Source organism: Salmo trutta, chromosome 17 (genome assembly GCF_901001165.1).
Source record: "Salmo trutta chromosome 17, fSalTru1.1, whole genome shotgun sequence".
Taxonomy (NCBI): domain Eukaryota; kingdom Metazoa; phylum Chordata; class Actinopteri; order Salmoniformes; family Salmonidae; genus Salmo; species Salmo trutta.
The window spans coordinates 45426742-45447148 of NC_042973.1; the positions used below are offsets into that span (position 1 = coordinate 45426742).

The 20407-nt window shown below is 44.8% G+C and overlaps 1 protein-coding gene across 14 annotated transcripts in view; it reads left to right on the plus strand.

The window, feature by feature from the left end:
- Positions 1-20407, plus strand: part of LOC115152276 (doublecortin domain-containing protein 1) — a 37874-nt gene that overhangs the window by 10552 nt on the left and 6915 nt on the right. For 11 of the 14 annotated variants that reach the window (XM_029696997.1, XM_029697002.1, XM_029696998.1 and 8 more), the window contains 3 exons: positions 18194-18317; positions 20028-20147; positions 20270-20369. The gene's annotated coding sequence lies outside the window, so the exon portion shown is untranslated. Of the gene's footprint in view, positions 1-18193; positions 18318-18996; positions 19115-20027; positions 20148-20269; positions 20370-20407 lie in introns of those variants that run through there. The other 3 variants (XM_029696992.1, XM_029696993.1, XM_029697004.1) reach the window with 3 other exon arrangements.

Genomic DNA, 20407 nt, shown 5'->3' on the forward strand with positions numbered 1-20407 from the left:
ATGCAAAAATCATTATTCTCATAGTGGATATTAAATGTAACATGAAATATCTAATGTTTATCAAACAAACAATTTCAGCGACATTTCTATGAATGCAATTTGCTATCCGAATGACCCTGTATGATTTTATTTAAACAATTACTGTAAATTCATTCTGCCAGGTTTATTTAAAAATCCATAACATGAGCAGCTGCCTTTTTAATTGATGGTGTCGATATATTGTGAGAAGCACATTTTTAAGAAGCAGTTATTTTTTGTAAAATTGGCAACTTGTATTTAATTCGATTGAAACTTTATTTAACGAGGCAAGTCAGTTAAGAACAAAAAACTTTTTACAATGACGGCCTACCCCGGCCAAATCCGGACGTCGCTGGGCCAATTGTGCTCCGCCCTATGGGACTCCCAATCACGGCCGGATGTGATTCAGCCTGGATTCGAACCAGGGTCGTCTCTTGCATTGAGATACAGTGCCTTAAACCGCTGCGCCACTGTGAGAGTTCAGCGTAACCTTTTATATTTCTGGTTCCGTCCTTTAAACGTGTGTTACTTGGGCTATATCACGATGAAGCAGAAGACTTTATTAAGTTAATATCGTAAGTTGAATCTCATAAATGCCTCTAAATGAATACAACCTCTCCCGTATAATGATATTCCAAATAATATATGCAAACCATTATTCATGTACAAATGTTAATTACACTTCCGTAATAAAAAAAGTGACTGAGGTATAGTGTTGAGAATAGATGTTGTTGCTACAAGCTGATTAAATGCCGTGACACACTATTTCCCAAAAGGAAAAGGTGGGCCCTAATGAGAGATGGGTCTTTGGCCAGCGAGTCGCGCTGCCCCCCGCCTGTCACCCGCTGACCTGTGACAGAGACACAGAGAGCCACAGAGAGGGGTGAGTGGCTGTCACGATAAGTGCTTGTGACAGGCCCACTACAGGCACATCTGTGGAGGGCCCGGACATTGTTTTCCCACCGGTGACTCTCTGTGGCTGGAGCAGGGAGGCAGGCAGCGCTGAGGGGCTAACTGGCTGTACTGCCCCAAGACATGCCCCCACGCTCTGGGGAAGCAGCTGTCACTCGCCCAGCTGCCATTTGTTCTAATAATCCTGGTGTTTTCATTGTTTGACTTTCCTATCTGCTGTATAGGCCGGCCCCCTGTCTTCCCTCCTCATCTCCCGTCAACCATTTTTCATACAGAACAAAGATACATACTATACAACAGCACTGTGCTTTAGAGGCCAGTTAGACTTAGACATCATTAGTAGTGAAGCCAGCTCATTTGGCTATCATGGACTGAGGCAGGCAGGGCAGCATGGGAAAGTGGCTGTTATGGGAGCGTTGACCCAGAGGGGTCAGCTAATCTCCATCAATGGCTTTGTCAGGGGCCGTATCAGGGGCCATGTCCAGGGTCTTGTCAGACTCATAGGCTCATTATTAAACCCTGACACAGGCTCACTACTCCCTGGCTCTCTGGGCTTAAACTAGTTTTGTCTCTCTCTGGGCTTAAACTAGTTTGGCCTCTCTCTGGGCTTAAACTAGTTTGGCCTCTCTCTCTGGGCTTAAACTAGTTTGGCCTCTCTCTCTGGGCTTAAATTAGTATGGCCTCTCTCTGGGCTCCTGAAAGTTTTTAACCACTGGCCTTACAGTAAGTATACTTGACCATTTTCTGTTTTGGTATTGCCCATCGCGAAATATAGACTGGCTCTCTATTGCTTCCTGTATATTTTAAATATGGACTTACAGTACATCGCCAGGTCTATTTATTTGTGGCAGAACCCCATTCACTTCTGTCATGAAACTCCACGCACACACAGACACACACACTGCTCTGCTCAGCAGTCTCTTGAAAGCCCACTCAGTCCCATGCACTATTTATTAGCCTGGCAGGCTGACTCTTCCCATCCTGACCCTTTCTCCTCTATTCTACATAATAATAATGCAGCCTCCATTATCACACAGCCTCATCACTTATTGAAGACGTCTGTGAGTGAAGACGCCCTGTCTTTGATTCCCTTGAAGGAACTTTGCATGGCCTCAGACTCCTCACGGATCCAATTCCGTCCCTTTGTAGCTCCTCTTACTTCCACGGGAGTGGCCACTGGCTTGCTTTGCATCATTGAATGGCAGTCCATGCTGAAGGAATTCACCTTTTGATGGATTATCTAGATGCCAGATATGTTGGACTTCTGAAGGTTGCAGAGTGGTAGAGGCAAGGGTGAGTTTTAGTCATGTGGTTCCGAACGGACGGATGCCTGCTTGAAGTCTGAAGAACCTTTCATGCGCTCATAGAATCATCAACCTTACTGTAATTGATCAGGATATGAGCAAACAGGGGTGAATATCATGTGGGTACAGACAGACAGGTAGACAGATGGCAAGACAGGCATTTTCTGACCGACATCTACATCTGGATATTACAGTAATTCTGAATGATGATGGGAATATCATTGTAGGAAGTGCTATTGTAGTACCTACAGACAAGTAGACCGCATGGGCAGACCAACAGATGCTGCAATCATTATAGACAGACAGACTGACAGACTGGTGTTTTCTCCCAGAGCGGTGGGTGACTGTAGGCTATGTGCTTCATTACCCTGTGGAGCTGGAATCACCCAGAACACACCAGCATTTGTGGAGCCATGCCAGGTCACCCAGCTGACTGTACAGGACCCTGCACTGCATATGGCATGAGAGCCCCTCAGCAAACAGATACACATGCATGCACCACTCTGTGTGTGTGAGTGTGTGCGTGCGTGCGTGCGATCCTACTTTAAGCTGCAGTGTTTTGTATTCCATTGGCTGTAATACATCTGGATTTGAGCTCTCGTATGCAACAACAAAGCCCGTTCCAAGACTCACTGTTATTGTCAGTCCATTTAGCATGCCACTGTGTGCCAATATCCAGTCACAGACACACAAGTAATTGATGGGTTTCTCTCTGGCCCTAAACAAACAGTTTAGCCTTTTACCAGCTTAGCCTTTACCCCTGGCTCCACGGTGACTGTGGGCCATCCATTAAAGACTAGAAATGAACTGTTGTTTGATTGTCTGCAGACAGACACTCTGGGCCACGGCCCAGGGATGTGTCCTCACTACAGATGTAGCATTCAGTTACACACAATTGACCATGCATCCTAATTTAAACAGCCCGTCTCTTTATTAAAACTAAATTCTTCACTTTATCCAGCTATTTATTATGGATATAGTATTATTATTATGCAAATCATACTGGTAAATCGAACAGGAATTCCCAGAGACATCACTAATAAATGAATAAATCCACATTTTATTCGTCGCATACAGTTTACAGCAGGTATAAATGGTGCAATGCTTGAAAAATGCTTACTTGCAAGCTCCCTCAACAGTGCAGTACAATATCAATATCAATGGTATCAAAAGTCAAATCAAAAATACAAAAATAACAAGTAGAAGAAAGTGCTAAGCAAAGTAATACAACTGAAATGTACACAATAGAAGGGTTGGTCGTTTAGCAACAAAACCAACGTGTGCGTAACTATGGGGAAAAACAGACGAGGTTGGCTTAGACTGTTGACAACATGTAAACTATATTTCTTCTCCAATGTTTATTGAAAACGTAAGTACATTTTCACAATGAGCACTTGTTGTCTCTCAAATATACTGAACACATTTTTTAACTAACGTGCAACAATTTCAAAGATTTTACTGAGTTACAGTTCATAAAAGGAATTCAGTTAATTGAAATAATTTCATTAGACCCTAATTTATGGATTTCACAGGACTGGGCAGGGGTGCAGCCATGGGTGGGCCTGGGAAGGCAGCTGTGCTGACATAATTGCAAAAGGGTTTTCTAATGATCAATTAGCCTTTATGATAAACTTGCAGAAATGTCTAAAAACCTGTTTTCCCTTTTTCATTATGGGGTATTGTGTGTAGATTGATGAGGATATTAAAAAAATAAAATAAAATAAAAAATACATTTTGGAATAAGGCTGTAACGTAACAACATTTTGAAAAACTAATTGGGTCTGAATATTTTCAGAATGCACTGTATGTTCTTTATCACACTCAAAACACACACGTAACCTCTCCATAAATGTTCCACTTGAGAGATGAAAATGTCAAGGCATACATCCGGAAAGTGAGAGGTTATTGAGCCAGGGTTGTGTGTGTGTGTGTGTGTGTGTGTGTGTGTTTGTTTTAAAGGTTGAATGTGTGGAGAGTCAGTGCAAATAGTCTCTTGGTGCAGGCCTGTGCAGGGAGACAGCTAGGGTTAGCTGTTCAACAGTCTGATGGCCTGGTGGTAGAAGCTGTCTCGGAACCCGATGCTCCGATACCGTTTCTAGATGGTAACAGAGTGAACAGACCATGGCTCAGGTGACTGGAGTCCTTGACGATATCCCGGGCTTTCCTCAGACACCGCCTGTTGTAAATGTCCTGGAGGGCAAGGAGCTCACCCCCAGGGGTGTATTGGGATGTCCTCACCAGCCTCTGTAAAACCTTGCCGTTGAGAGTGGTGCAGCTTCCATACCAGGCGGTGATGAAGCCAGACAAGATGCTCTCAATGGTGCATCTATAGAAGTTCTTGAGGATCTGAAGGGCCATGCCAAATTTATTCAGTCGTCTGAAGTTGAAGAGGCGCCTTCTTCACCACGGTGTCGGTGTGGTGGGACCATGTCAGGGCCTCTGTAATGTGCATGCCGAGGAACTTGAAGCTTTTGACCCTCTCCACTGCAGCCCTGTCGATGCAGATGGGGGCATGCTCCCCCCGTGTTTCCTGTAGTCCACGATCATATCCTTGATGACCATCTTAGAGGGGACTATGGTGTTGAAAGCTGAGCTGTAGTTAATAAACAGCATTTTCACATAGGTATTCCTCTTGTCCTGGTAGGATAGGGCAGTGTGCAGAGCAATGCTACCTTGTCCCAGACCTGCTGTTTTCGACTGTCTCTCTCTCTATACCGCAGCTGCCCGCTCGACCTCTGAATGCTTGGTTATGAACAGCCAACTGGCATTTACTCCTGAGGTACTGACCTGTTGCGCACTCTACAACCACTGTGATTATTACTTGACCCTGCTGGACATCTATGAACGTTTGAACATCTTGGAGAACAATCTGGCTTTAAAGGCCATGTACTCTTATAATCTCCACCCGGCACAGCCAGAAGAGGACTGGCCACCCCTCAGAGCCTGGTTCCTCTCTAGGTATCTTCCTAGGTTCCAGCCTTGGGAATTTTTCCTAGCCACCGTTCTTATACGTCTGCATTGCTTGCTTTTTGGGGTTTTAGGCTGGGTTTCTGTATAGCACTTTGTGACATCTGCTGATGTAAGAAGGGCTTTATAAATACATTTGATTTGATTTGAATGACGATTGAGTTGTCCGTGGATCTGCAATTCTACTTTGTCCACTGTGCTGCATAATAACCATCTCAATAAAACAGATCATTGTAGCTCACTTTGAAGTTAATGTGGAAGTTCAACAGTATAACACTACAGTGGCAGGGGAAGAGCTGACAGGTTTTCTGCTGGCCGGGTGGACCATTTGTATTGTGGGAGTTGGCCGTTGGCCGTGTCCTCTCCTCTGCTTTAGCTGTGGGCATAGCAGGCAGCATAGTCTGACCACTGACCAGCATAGTGTATTGTTCATCCACTGTACGGCTTATTACGGCATATGTCGACTGGCCCGGTTGCTCTAACCACAGTATCTGTCTGTGGGACAGTTATGCATGCCACACTGTGTGTGCTGGGCGGAAAAGTCAAGTGCTCCGCAAACTGTTCTGTTCTAGAAACCTTGTCCACACTCCTTTGAGTCATGATCAAAATGTCAAGTATGGATGCAACTGATGACAAACACTCATCTTTCTTTTGTCCTGTATCACATACACAACAAACATGTAACCTCTCCTAAAACCACAGAACTGATCAGTGGGGCCATTTTCCACTTGAGAGAGGCAAGTGTCAAGGCATACATCCGGAAAGCGAGAGGTTATTGAGCCAGGGTAGAAAGTGTGTGTGTGTGTGTGTGTGTGTGTGTGTGTGTGGTGTGGTGTGTGGGTGTGTGTGTGTTGTAAAGGTAGGAGCGAGTCTTGCCGTCGTCACCCTTTGGAACAGTATTCCCGACGGTGCATGGCTCCATACGGTGCGCGAGCAGCCAAGCCTAGTGAAGCAAGCTGCCCATGCTCAGTGGCATTTCCTAAATGTGGCCCAGCTGGGGGCCTCTGCCTGGCTGCCTGAGTGGCACACACTGTCTCAGGGAGGAAGGGGGGCGAGGGGCTCTCAGGGCCAGGGATGGAGGATTCAGTGCCCCCCTCACACCCCCCACCACCGCAACCAGCACTGCCCCAGCCATTAGCCTGCGAGACGCTGGAGTTGATGCGCATTGCCGTCACAGTGGTATAGCTCCACTTTCAATGCAGAGCGAGAGGCGCTTCATTTCCATCAACCAACTGTGTGATGCCCTTTCTTTTAAGTAATGTCAGCGTCTCACTTTAATGGTATTTCTGTCACTCGTCTCTAAAGGGAATACATGAAGCTGATGGGGTGTGTGTGGGCAGACAGGGAGGAGGGAGATTAATTGACTTGGTAGAAAGCATCCTAAATTATCATCTGACTTCAATCATGCAGATAGACACATCTCAGACACACGCTCTCTCTTTCGTTCTCTCAGGTTATGCAAATAGTGGGCCCGGCCACTGTAACTGATGAGCAGCAGATCAACCATACAGTACATTGTATCTGCCACGTGCTTATCTTTGATTGTTCATGTGGATCAAATAGTCATCTGTAGAAAATAATGACGGGCATGTAACATTTAGTATTTTGCACTCGGATTAGGCCGGGAAGAAAAGGAAAATATTGGTGTTCTATCCAATAGCGAGTCAGGCTCAACAAAGCTCTTTACCCCTGACTATATTAATTTATACCGCATGGCCATTCTGTTTCTATTGAGAAGTGTTCTCTAGTTTTGCTTGAATGGAGTCCGGCTTTTTTTCTAGCATTGTTTTGTATATACAGTACAGTACCCGGTGTCCATCTTTGATGGGGTCATTGGTGTGTCTCATTACAGAGTTGAGAGGTAAACGGCTCATCTCCATTGGTCAGGCTAAAACCGGGAAACAGTTCTGTCACTAATGTTACCTTCACTCAGTTAGGCATACATCCCATATAGAAGCAGCCTCGTTTAAACACGCTCCTCGTACACCGCATAGAAATAATAGAGCTGTCTAGGTAATTATTAGTCTCATTAAACTGTCTCTCAAAGCCGTGCATGTTAGTGTACGCAGGAGTAATCTCAGCCAGAAGAATGAGAATCCAAAAAAGGTTCTGTTTCTGAAAGTCCAGTAAATATCGTAGCATTTTTAATCGTTTATTCAATTGCACTGGATAAATTAGAGATCTTTGCATGAATTAATGTCATTTTCAAAAAACATGATTTCATATTTGTTTAAACAATTTCAGTAGTATCAATCTACCAAAATAATCATGGTAGAATATGTGTAGGTTTACATAATAGAAACATACAGTAGTATTTTGTTCCTCACTGGTAATATTTTTCCTGACAAAAAATGTCTACGTATAAGTCAAATTAAGGCCACACTGTAAAACATATTTTTTTTAACTAAGTAATGATTTTTAGCGGCTTTTTGAGTATCTCCAACATGAAGTATTCTTATGTATAATAGACTTAACATTTGGTGTTTGTAACGGTCGTTGTATGTAATGGACCAAGGTGCAGCGGGAAAATGTATACTCATCTTCTTATTTATTATAAAAGAAGGAAAAAACAAAAAGAAAAGTCCTGTCAGGTGCTACATACACTAAACAGGAAATAACTACCCACAATTCCCATTACCAAAACACCCCTATACATAGGACCTTCAATCAGAGGCAACGAGGAACAGCTGCCTCCAATTGAAGGCCAAATCAATAAACTAAACATAGAACTAGAAAGACTAGACTAGAACATAAAAATATACTAACATAGAACATTAACCAAAACCCCGGAACACTCTAAACAAACACCCCTCTACATAAACACATAGCCCAACAAACCCCGAACCACATAAAACAAACACCCCCTGCCACGTCCTGACCAAACTACAATAACCCCTTTACTGGTCAGGACGTGACAGTACCCCCCCCCCCCCCCCAAAGGTGCAGACCCCGGATGCACCTCACACAAAAATACCCCCACCCCCCCCAAAAAAAATCCCAACTAATGGGAGGGTGGCCACCGTCACCGACGGTTCTTGTGCTACACCCCCCCCCCCCCAACCCACCTACTATGGAGGTGGCTCAGGCTCCGGCCTTACTCCCCAACCTAACCTGTCCACCCCCGCTAAATATTTATTAATTGTTACCTTTCCTGAAGTCTCTGGGCTATGGAGCATCGCTGAAAACTTTGGGCTGATGTGTGTTGCTGTAGACCTCAGGCTGATGCGCGTCACTGGAGACATCGGGCTGAAGGGCAACTCTGGCTGCGCCGACTCCGGACTGTAGGGCAACTCTGGCTGCGCCGACTCCGGACTGTAGGGCGGCTCTCTCGGCTCCGCACTGTGGGCCATCTCCCTCGGTTCCTGACTGTGGGCCGTCTCCCTCGGTTCCTGACTGTGGGCCGTCTCTCTCGGTTCCTGACTGTGGGCCGTCTCTCTCGGTTCCTGACTGTGGGCCGTCTCTCTCGGTTCCTGACTGTGGGCCGTCTCTCTCGGTTCCTGACTGTGGGCCGTCTCTCTCGGTTCCTGACTGTGGGCCGTCTCGCTCGGCTCCGGACTGTGGGCCGTCTCGCTCGGCTCCGGACTGTGGGCCGTCTCGCTCGGCTCCGGACTGTGGGCCGTCTCGCTCGGCTCCGGACTGTGGGCCGTCTCGCTCGGCTTCGGACTGTGGGCCGTCTCGCTCGGCTCCGGACTGTGGGCCGTCTCTCTACGGGGCACTGTCGTCGGAAGCTCTGGACGAGGCACTGTTGCCGGAAGCTCTGGACGAGGCACTGTTGCCGGAAGCTCTGGACGAGGCATTGTCGTCGGAAGCTCTGGACGGGGACTGCGCACTGAAGGCCTGATGCGTGGGGCTGGCTTAGGATGCGCCAGACTAGGGACACGCACCATAGGGCTAGTGCGAGGAGCAGGAGCAGAATGAGCTGGACTGGGCTGACGCACTGGAGGCCTGGTGCGTGGGGCTGGTACTGGAGGTATCAGACTGGAGACACGCACCTCAAGGGTAGTGCGAGGAGCAGGAACAGGACATACTGGACTGGGCTGACGCACTGGAAGCCTAGTGCGTGGTGCTGGCTTTGGAGACGCCAGACTGGTGACACGCACCTCAGGGCTAGTGCGAGGAGCGGGAACTGGATACACCAGGCCATGGGTAAGCACTGGAGGTCTGGAGCGCACCTCCTGCACAACCCGTCCTGGCTGGATGGTAATAGTAGCCCTGTACGAGCGGAGTGCTGGCACAGGGCGAACTGGGCTGTGCAGAGGCCTGATGGTTGCCGTGCGTAGAGCAGGCGTAGGGTAGCCTGGGCCTAGGAGGCGCACTGGTGGCCAGATGCGCTGCTCAGGCATCCTCCTTCCAGGCTGGATGCCCACTCTAGCACGGCACTTGCGAGGGGCTGGGATCACTCGCACCGGACTGTGCGTGCGCATGGGCGAGATCGTGCGCACTTCCGCATACACCGGCGCTCTCTTCTCCACACGCTCCCCATAATAAGCACGAGGAGTTGGCTTAGGGCTCACCCTTGGCCCAGCCAAACTACCCATGTGCCCCCCCAAAAAAATGTCTTGGGGGTGCCTCTCGTGCTTCCCAATCGGCGCGTATAACGCCTCATACCGGCGCCGCTCTGCCTCTATCTCCTCCGGTGGGCAACAGTATTCACCAGCCTGGTGCCATGGTCCAGCCCCGTCCAGAATCTCCTCCCATGTCCACGATTCCCTGTAGTCCACATAATTCCTCTCCAGCTCCTTACCCCGCTGCTTGGTCCGTTTGTGGTGGGTAGTTCTGTATCGGTCGTCGTATGTAATGGACCAAGGTGCAGCGGGAAAATGTATACTCATCTTCTTATTTATTATAAAAGAAGGAAAAAACTAAAAGAAACACGTATACAAAAACGAACGAACGAACAAACGACACTAAACAGTCCCGTCAGGTGTTACATACACTAAACAGGAAATAACTACCCACAATTCCCATTACCAAAACACCCCTATACATAGGACCTTCAATCAGAGGCAACGAGGAACAGCTGCCTCCAATTGAAGGCCAAATCAATAAACTAAACATAGAACTAGAAAGACTAGACTAGAATATAGAAATATACTAACATAGAACATTAACCAAAACCCCGGAACACTCTAAACAAAGACCCCTCTACATAAACACATAGCCCAACAAACCCCGAACCACATAAAACAAACACCCCCTGCCACGTCCTGACCAAACTACAATAACAAATAACCCCTTTACTGGTCAAGACGTGATAGTGTTTCACAAACACTAATATATTAAGTCCAGCATCTAAAAAATGGCTTGGATCCAACTTAATTTGATCAGTTCCAAAACTTATTCGCTAGATCAACTTAATATTTTTGATCAGTTACTTTCCGTGATCATGTGTTAAGGTAAAAAAATAAATATTCTGTCTCCGATTATTTGCCATTTTAACTTACTTTAGCAGGCATTGCTGAAAACAGTGCTCATTCCACTAGCGCTAAATGGAAGTACAACTGTAAGCATGTGCCTCTAGCATTAAGGGTTGTACACAGTTGTGCACATGCCCTTGTTGTTGTTCTTCTTGTTCTTGTTCTTGTTCTTCTTCTCCTCTAAATTTGTATTGTCAGATCGCAAACCAACTCAAAGGTGGATATACCGCCACCTACTGTACTGGCTGGAGTGTGAGGCCGGCCTCCATATTCATCTATTTCGCTTACATGTATCACGCCCTGTGATTATGCCTACTGCTCTGGAGTGTGAATTCATTTCAATTTGTGACACAAAAAGGGAAGGGAAAAAGGACGGGGAAAAGGGAAGAAAAATTTCCCAATCATTCAAATCTCCCCACTATTCCACTACATGGCTCTATCGGATCCTACACCAGTCGATCAGCCTGGGAGGATGGGATACGCTGCAGTAAAATCTCATACATACAAGTGCCTTGTTGATGGTGGGAATTTCATCTTTGAACGTCAATTTGCCTGTCAGTCGGACAGGCAGACAGCAAGACTTAAATGCTAGGTTGGAAGCAAGGGGATATAATGTGCGAGTGAGATAAATACAAGAGATGATTCGGACAGCAACATGAACATGATATTGTTATGGTGGCACAGTGATCATTTTCAGATGGAACCGTTAAATGTATAGGTGTGTCTGTGATGGCCAGTACAGCACGGCTTTGAACGCTGCTTGTCCAATCAGCATCCAGGATCCAGACAACCAGTTTTATAAAAGTATCATAAAGTTTTAAAAAATGGAATTACCCACAATCCTCAGAAAACTGAGCCACATGGCAAGTTGTTGCAAAAAATGTAAATTCTTAAGTTGAGAGTAAGTATTATGAAAATGTTGTATATTAAACTTAAAATTTTCGAATGTCATGCTTTTTGAACATAAAAATTAAGTAAGCTATTCAAATATTCAAGTAAAAGTGCATTCTGAAAACCATTTTTTGGTAAAAATCTGAATTTTTGGTGTAATATTTACTAAGCCCCAGAATATGTTTTTTTACAGTACAGCCACCACAGGCAATTTAGAGATTTATCCATTTGTATTTGACAATTTAGAGATTTTTTGGTATTTTGGTCCATTAATATTAGTATTTAAACTAATTTAAATGTCAAAAAGTTGACTCAAATGTTTAATTCTGTTTATTTTACCACCATCATCAAAATGTCATGAATTGTAACCACATTTAAATGGACATCCATAAAAAGCTCACTACATTGAATCACACAATTTAAAAGCACATTTGATAGAGAATGTTACAAACTGGACTATATGTAGTAACTTACTTTTTAGAGGTTGGCTCTAAATAGGTGTTTGGTGTTTGATAGTCTAAATTCAGTGTCCTTGTCTTTAACTAATTTCCCGAAAGTTAGACACTTCCCACACACAAACACATTTTTCTCACCCTCACAAGCATCTGCATTCACCAAATTGTGTGTGATTATCCTTAGACATATTCTCCAGACTTACACAGGGAATTGTTGATATGTTGAAAAAATATATATATTCTAGAGGACATTGTCTTCTGAAAAATGCGCCAAAAATGTATTTTACTTAACGTTCTTTAGTATTTTACAGATAGAAAGATGAACAAAGTATGTGTAAGTCCAATTGTGGAGTGTCTTAATGAAATGAAACCTAAATATTTAGGCTGACATCATCCGGTGTCCAGATTTTTTTGTGTGTGTGTGATATGCAAATGTGCACACATTTAATGAGATATCACCTAATTTGCATATTTTAATAAAAGATTTCAGAAAATGTTTCATGCACAAAAGTATTATATTTGTGACCACGACGGCATTCAATTGGTAAAAATGTATTGTGATATGATTAAGGTAAAAAATACTGTATTTTTGTGGTGCCTGGCCTATTTTTTACTTAACACTTGTTTTTTTTATTAAATCTTAACTTCTTAAGCATTGTTGGTTAAGGGCTTGTAAGTAAGCATTTCACTACAAGGTCTACACCTGTTGTATGCGGCGCATGTGACAAATACGATTTGATTTGATTGAAGTCCAATATTATAAGCAACATTACTATGCGTCTCTAGCCAAACTTCCCAGCATGTCTTTTCCTCCTTCCAGTCATTTACATTTGATTTCTCTATTGAGTGTGCCCTGTAATTAAGTTGCCAGCAGCAGTACCACATTAGCGTTGGATTAAGCCCTCCGCCGTTGGGTTTTAGCATTAGGTAAACAACAGGAGTCTGTGTTTGCTGTGACCTCTCTGTCACTTTAGCAACACAGTGGCGTCCATTAAGCTACCTCCATCCACATGGTAAACACCCCAGACAGGGCTTTTACATCTACACCTTGTCTAGGTCACAACACTTAGTTACACTCAGCAACCGGCCCACGTTAATGAATGGAACTCTCCAAGTACGGAGAGCTGCTTAACATTTGCTTGTGGTCATTCATCCTCATGCCAAACAGTCTATGGTGAAAACTACTATCACAGCATGCAGTAGACACAAGCCATAAGATAATAACAACAAGAGTTTTTTTAACAATGAGATTTTATGGCTCTACTTAAATGTCATATTTTTCTTTGATTGCTGTTTTGGTCTGAACATCTGAGGGGACAGATGTTCTCCCCCAGGACAGACCCAATGCTGACTCGTTCTTTCTTTCTTTCTTTCTTTCTTTCTTTCTTTCTTTCTTTCTTTCTTTCTTTCTTTCTTTCTTTCTTTCTTTCTTTCTTTCTCAAAAAATGCAATAAGTTGAGATCTGTTGCAATTTTCGGTAGTTTTACTGAAGCGTCTGTCTCCAACACGAGTGGTTGTTCAGATAGAGCTGTCCCTCTGAGACGGCTGTTTTCACCCCAGGCCCCTAAGCATCCACGGGCTCTACTGTCAGTGACATCTCCATCCCTCTGTCCTCCAGACTTCCCCCCCCGCCACGACTGATAGTGTTTAGTCACCCTGCAACGCGCCAACCCACAGAGGGACTTGTCATCCAGGATGTTTGCTTGACATTGTACACACACACACACACACACACACACACAAAACTGCCTTTGATTACCCTGTTGGGACACAGACATATATCTAGTGTCAGGAACAATCTGTTGGGAGTTTGTCTGCTGCGTGGCGTTTGTGACCAGTCGTGGCGTGTGTGTCCAGTCGTGAGCGGCGGAGCAGAAGGTCTCCAGCCGTACATCTGACCCCAGGTGATGGGCTCCAGCACCCTGTCACATAGCATTTGGGCTGGGACCGCTAGGCCAGCGTGGGGCTGTTGGGGTAGGTTGGGGGGCTACAGGGCTGGAGTGAGGAGAGTGAGCCCCCCTGAAGGCCCAATGGCCATAATGATCAATAGCACCCCAATGGCCATAATGATCAATAGCACAGAGATGGTGGCAGGTTTCATACTGGAGAGAGGAGCGAGGAGGCTAGGTGACTGAATGCACCCTGCCGTCATGGCCGAGGGAGTCAGGGTTAGGGGGGACAGGTTGTGAGTTCAACAGAATGTGTGTGTGTCTTGCTTAACATGCTTCTGATCACAAGCCTTCTCTAAGAGCAGCAGGTGCACTATTTCACTGTTACAAATACGCATCTCGAATGGGTTACAGTTAGTAGACTGTAGGGTAGTCAGAGGAGCCCAGTGTCACATGGTACTAAGGTCACACAGTGTCACTCAGCCATTGTGATGATGTCACTGGGGCCTACAGGAAAGACAGCTCAGCCTGACCTTGTGGAGGTCACGCAGGGCCAGTGGTGCCAGCTGCGCTCCTCAGGTTGGGGGTCTGTCCCGGGGCCCATTCTCTGTCCCGGTGTGTCTTTGCAGAGACGGGGGGAGCGCGGGTGGCAAAGTCATCTGTTCACTGACGAGGTGACCAGGACACCCGAGGGCCACAAGAGGAGAGGAGGGGGGGCAACCTGCCCACTACATTCTACTGCCATCGCTCTCTCTCTCTCTCTCTCTCTCTCTCTCTCTCTGTCTCTGTCTCTCTCTGTCTCTCTGACTGTAGACATACTCTCTTATATATTTTCGATTGAAATTCTATTTATATTCTGTTGTAGTAGACTACATGTAGTAGTATATGATATTGTAAATTATTTTGTATTTTTGATATGCTCTTGGAGAAAAGTTCGCTGGCAGACCCTCATGTGGGTTGCCATCTCTTTCTGTAATGCTGTGTTTGTGTGTGTCTGCATGTAGGGAGGGAGGGAAGGTTCTTTATGGTGTATTTTCAGTTTGCGTTTGATGATGCAGGTGAGATAGGAGCTGAGATCAGAACCCTCCTTTGCATAAAAGTTAATCACGGTGCTGGGAATGTAAATGGCCACCATTCTCTCTGTGTGTGTGCGTGTGTGTGTGTGTCCTTCGCCCCCCTCTCCGTGTCTGATTGAGGGAAACCAGGGGCCGGCGTTCAGCGGTAATCATCCCAGCAGGGGTCCCCATCGGATGCAGTCCTGTCATTACATTTGTGTTGAACACCGGCCCATTTAAATGTCAGCCTTGATGGGCTGCTAGGCCTGCAGAACGCCGACGAGGACGTAAACACCCGGCAGAGGGAGCGGAACAGCTCCCCGCCACCGAAAAAAAGTGATCTGATGAGCAGAAATTAACTTTTAATTACCCAATTCTTTAGACTTTCATAATTGTTTTGGTCACACACACAACAAATGCGAGGCCTGTAATTTGAAAGCTATTTTCGAGATGAGAAAATCCTCTGCGAGGAGGTGCACGTAGATTGGAGGGTGGAGGGAAACAATCATGCCAGTGGATTTCCTTATAGAAAATCCAAATTGCTTATTAGAGTGTTGTGGAGTGTTTACAATATGTGGTTTAAGTGCACAACTGTCTAACAGAGGGGAAACAGTATCTGTGTGTCCTGGTATCAAACACTGGGATGGACATTAAAACGCATCTCTTCAAATGTATCAGAACATGCATATTTGGATGGTCCCATTAGATAAGACAGTATCCATGTGGCGATCAGCATTATTCCACAGTGCTGCCGAGATTGTCCATAATGTGTCTGTGTCCACCGAAGCAGCCATATTCTCCCTAAATGTGACAGTCAGGAAACCAGTGACAGACAGACAGGAAACACTACTCTCTTAGCAAGCAGGAGACATTTAGAGAAAGGATGTCCCTGTTAAATAATTCACAGCTGGGAGTCATGGGGTGCAGAACCCCTATCCTTCTATTCACTCACTCTCTCACACACCCACACACACATTCACAGACAAACAGAGACATGAGGGCCTGAGGAGTACAATGACATTTTTGTGATAACACCCTACTACTCACCAAAGAAAAAAAAGATACATTCTCCCTCAAAAGACAACATCATATTCTGTCTCAAATCAAAAACACATCTTACAGTCATATAGTCAAATCATCATAGCTTTCCCATAGCTTTCCCCATAACAATTAGCACTGTCAGATGTTAGCCATTTCCTCATGGGTGAATCCATTTGAATTCAATCACTTTTTGATAACATCCTGTTCAATTAAAAAATAAATATCCATACATGTTTGCCCATGGAAGAAGTGGTCATAAAGTTACTTTTTGGACATGAATGCCAAAACATTCTGGAGATGAAGGTGTTCATTTTACACCCCACCCTACCACGAGACATCCAGGTCTTCATCACAGTAAAATATAAACGGTTGAGTTTGATAGCATTTCAAATCTTACAAATAGTGTTGTCAAACTGTTTTGTTATTTCTTTAATAAAATGTAAATGATTGCAAAATGTATAAACCTGAATACAGGGTGGGTGTCATTTCAATCATAGAAATAGAATTCATAGAATGGACCTATCCCTTCAAACCACTGCAATTTAGCTGGTACACCAATGATATTTAAATGTAATTGCAATTTTTATTTGTAATTACTACAACAAAGATGACCGCCGGTCCACCCACCGTCGAATGTTAACTTAAATGGACATGTATTTTCTATCATCTATAGTTCTAGGATTTCAATCGGTTTTCTATAGAAGATTGACAGTATAATTTAAAACAACAGATATTCCCATTCAAGTCAATATTCTCTGGTATGTGTGGACCTCCAACCATCTTTGTGGTACCATTTGAAAGTCAATTTTAGTACATTTATCAGCCAAGACATGACGCCCACTATGCATTCAAGAGCATGTTGTGTCTCAACCAATGCTGGGAACAACACAAAAACATTAGACTATGTAAAATAGGGACTAAGCTTCAACATAAGTGAATTTTAAGGAGTTTATGCGTTTTAAATAATTGACGTTAAAGGTTAAAAAAAAAAGAACGCATTTTTATTTACAGAGTTCAAATGTACTCGCATTGAAACCATGAAAAGGAATACAGAAATTAAAAAAAGAGTTTAACAACCATGTTTGTAAGCTTTTCAATTATATCAGTCTCAACCGTTTATCTTTTCCAGTGATGAAGACATGGATGTCTCATAGTATGGTAGGGCAAAATGGGTCAACTTTGAGCATCTTCATCTCGTGAATGTTTTGGCAAAAACTTTCTGAGCGCTTCGACAATGGGCAAATGTGTATGGAAGGTTTCATTCAAATCAAAAGGAGTGCTGTCAAAAAGTGATTGAATTCAAAATTGGCTTTACCCTGATGTAATTCGGTTCAGTGTTTTGTTCTACAGGATAGCAGAGACGTTTTGGGTGCATAGTGTCCCTCCCTGTTCAGTATAGATAGGCCGTCTGAATTGACAATGGTTAGAAGTATGATATAGTAGATGCCACAATGTGTCAAGCCAGTTCAACATTGCAGGGCAGTGGCCTTCGGAATACAATAGTACTTCTACGATGAACTTTTCCCCTGAGGCAAAGTTTACAGATAAACAAAAAGGCAGAGCGCAAAAGAGGACACATGGAAAGATACACAGAGGAGGAGGAACAGATAGACATATATATTTGAGACAGATAAAAATAACTTTTGTTGGGGGAATGTAAGTGCCACATATTCCACAGAGTGTGGTCTCCACCTAGTGGACAATGAGAGAAATAGTATTGTTTTGTTACAGCAAATGCACATCACGTTGTCTCAGGGCTCCGTAGTATTGTGCAACAGTATATAATCAGACACCAGAGCTTACGAATGCAGGTCTCATTCAAAGGAAGTGGGGGAAGCTGTCAAATCTGGACATGACCCTCCACCGCAGCCCTGTGTGTCAATGCCCGGGGTGGGGGTGGGGTGGGGGGGGGGTGGTCTGCCTGTCAATGTCAGTGAAATGAGCAGCCAGTGATGGCTCTGAGGTTAGAGGTCCCTTCCCTAAGGCTGCTATGGGCTATGGAATGCTGCTGGCCACCCAGTCCCATCTATCCTGTCTCCCAGCACCCCAGCCCCATGTACCCTGCACCCCAGCCCCAGGGTCCAGCTCGACCTCCCACCACCCCACCCACAGGGTCTAGCCCAAACCCCATCTGTTCACTGGTCTCGTGACCAGTGGCCTCAATGTGTGGCTCTTTGCCACTCTAAAAATCAATTTCTTACATAAGGTTCTGTGAATATCCCTATGTGTGTTCCTCTCTGTCAGATGAGCCATCAAACAGGAGGGGCTGAGAAGAGCGGGCCAATGGAAGCCGTCCAAGGTAGAGAACCCAGAGTGGAACAAGCTGACCTACATGTGGCCCTCTCTGCCCAGTGGAGAGCTCAACCAGGTGAGCCCTCTTCTTGTATGGGCCAGTACGAGATCCATGGTACACCTGGAACTGGTCCAGGGTACATACATTCAGTCCAGTGAGTGCTAGTCTCTAAAGGGTCCAGAATAAAATGAAGGCCTATATCAAAGCAACCCAGACAGCCATGGTCAATGGTCCACACACACAGTGCACTCTGGATAATATGTGTGTGTATTGGCTGAGAAATCTCTCTCAAAGTACCCAGTCTGTTAGAGCGAGGAGCAACATGCTGACTGACTGTCAGAGTGGATCTGTGTTGTTATGCCATGGCATATCTCCTCTGTCTGTCTGTCTGAAGGATCAGATGAGGCAAGTCGGACAGGAGCATGACAGGCCTGTTAGGAATGAATCGGTCTACTGAGCACAACCACTGACTGACAGGTTCACATTTTACACTCATTGAATAGAGACTAACAAATGTTTAACAGGTTGTTTTATCATGAAATCGTATATAATGGAATAATCATAAGGTATGTGTGTGCGTTTGCATGTGGGTGTCGTAGGCCCATTGTAGGGTAAGATATAAAATATATCCTGTGCTTTTCAGCTTTTGTGCAACCTTAACTTGCCTTGGAAGTGTAGTTTGCTCATTCATTTGCACTGACAGTGTTGAGACACACACCAGAGGGAAGAATAACCAGACTACTTTACACTTTTGAATGCCTCTGCAGGACCTGAGCTGGCCACTGGAGAGTGCCCTAGTCCCCTGTGCGCCAGCACTGACTGACTCCAACAGGAAATGGCACTGTTTCAGACCTGCACCAGTGAGATTGAGGGTACTGAGAAACAGACAGGGGGTAGAAAAGGCCAAGGCCATAACTGTTACAGTACCCAACCTTATACTGAACACTTGGTGAGGACAATATCCTCTCAGTTCTTCTACACCCTCCTCTCTGACACTGACATCTTAAGTATGTGGGTACATCTCATTCCACATCCACTATAGGCAACACAATATTGTCAATTACAGTTCCGTTTTAAATATTGCATAGTACACCAGTGGTATAGTAGCATCAGTCAAAAGCCTGAAGCATCTGTAAAGTAAGTCCCTCTGGATAAGAGCATCTGCTAAATTACTAAAATGTACATGTAAATCATAGCGATAGCTGCACATTTAGTAGGGGGCACACTTATGGTTCTGGTTTAGGCCTGATGTTCTCACCGCAGGATTTTACACATCCTGAAAAAGATCCCTTAGTCTCAAATGAGATGATTTATGTAGCTGTATTAATTTTGCTTCAGATCATATATGTATTAGCACATTAGGCCTGATTCAGAAGTAAGAGGACTCTCTACTGTTCACCAATCATTTGGAAAAGAATGCATAGCCTTCAACCCCCACACAACCCACCAATGAGTGTTCATTCACTCAAGGTAAAGTCAAGCCTGAAATTGGAGTTTCTGATCCAGGAATATAATTTGTACCTCCTAATTAACTCAATCAGTTCTCCGTCTTTGGAGCAAAGTAAATAAAGCTGCCCTGGGTTCCCGTTTACAGATGAGCACATGCAGCCTGCCTGACCTTTGACCTTTCAGTCTGTGTCAGCCTCTCCTTCATTACGGGCTCAGGCCTGGAATCTGGGGCATCATTTGCATAAGTTAATTCCTCGTTACGATCCCCCTCGCAGCCGTGTGAGGCCAGGGAATAGAACTGATTATGATTCTGTTTCCCTCCATTCATCTGTGCAGTAGGAAGCCTCTCGCCAGCACAGCACAGAGACTCAAAGCAGAAAGAGGCGCCAGCAGGGAGAGGGAAAACATTAACACGGCAGAAATCCACAGCCTTGAGTTTCAGCAGTTCCTTGAGAGGTAAAACCTCAAGTTGAATTGAAATATATTCATGACAAAAAATATATTTATTTTCATTTCCCCTCGTGGTTGGGAAGGGTAGAACAGTACAGTCAATCTAGACTGTAATTCTTTCTTCTCAGGTGCACAGAAGCTCTTCATCTGCCCCACGCTGCTCTCAGGCTCTTCCTCACAGACGGCAGGGAGAGAACTCTACTCCAAGATCTGATTCCAGACCAGCTGGTATTGAAATCATACTTTTGAATCAACTTTTTAAACTT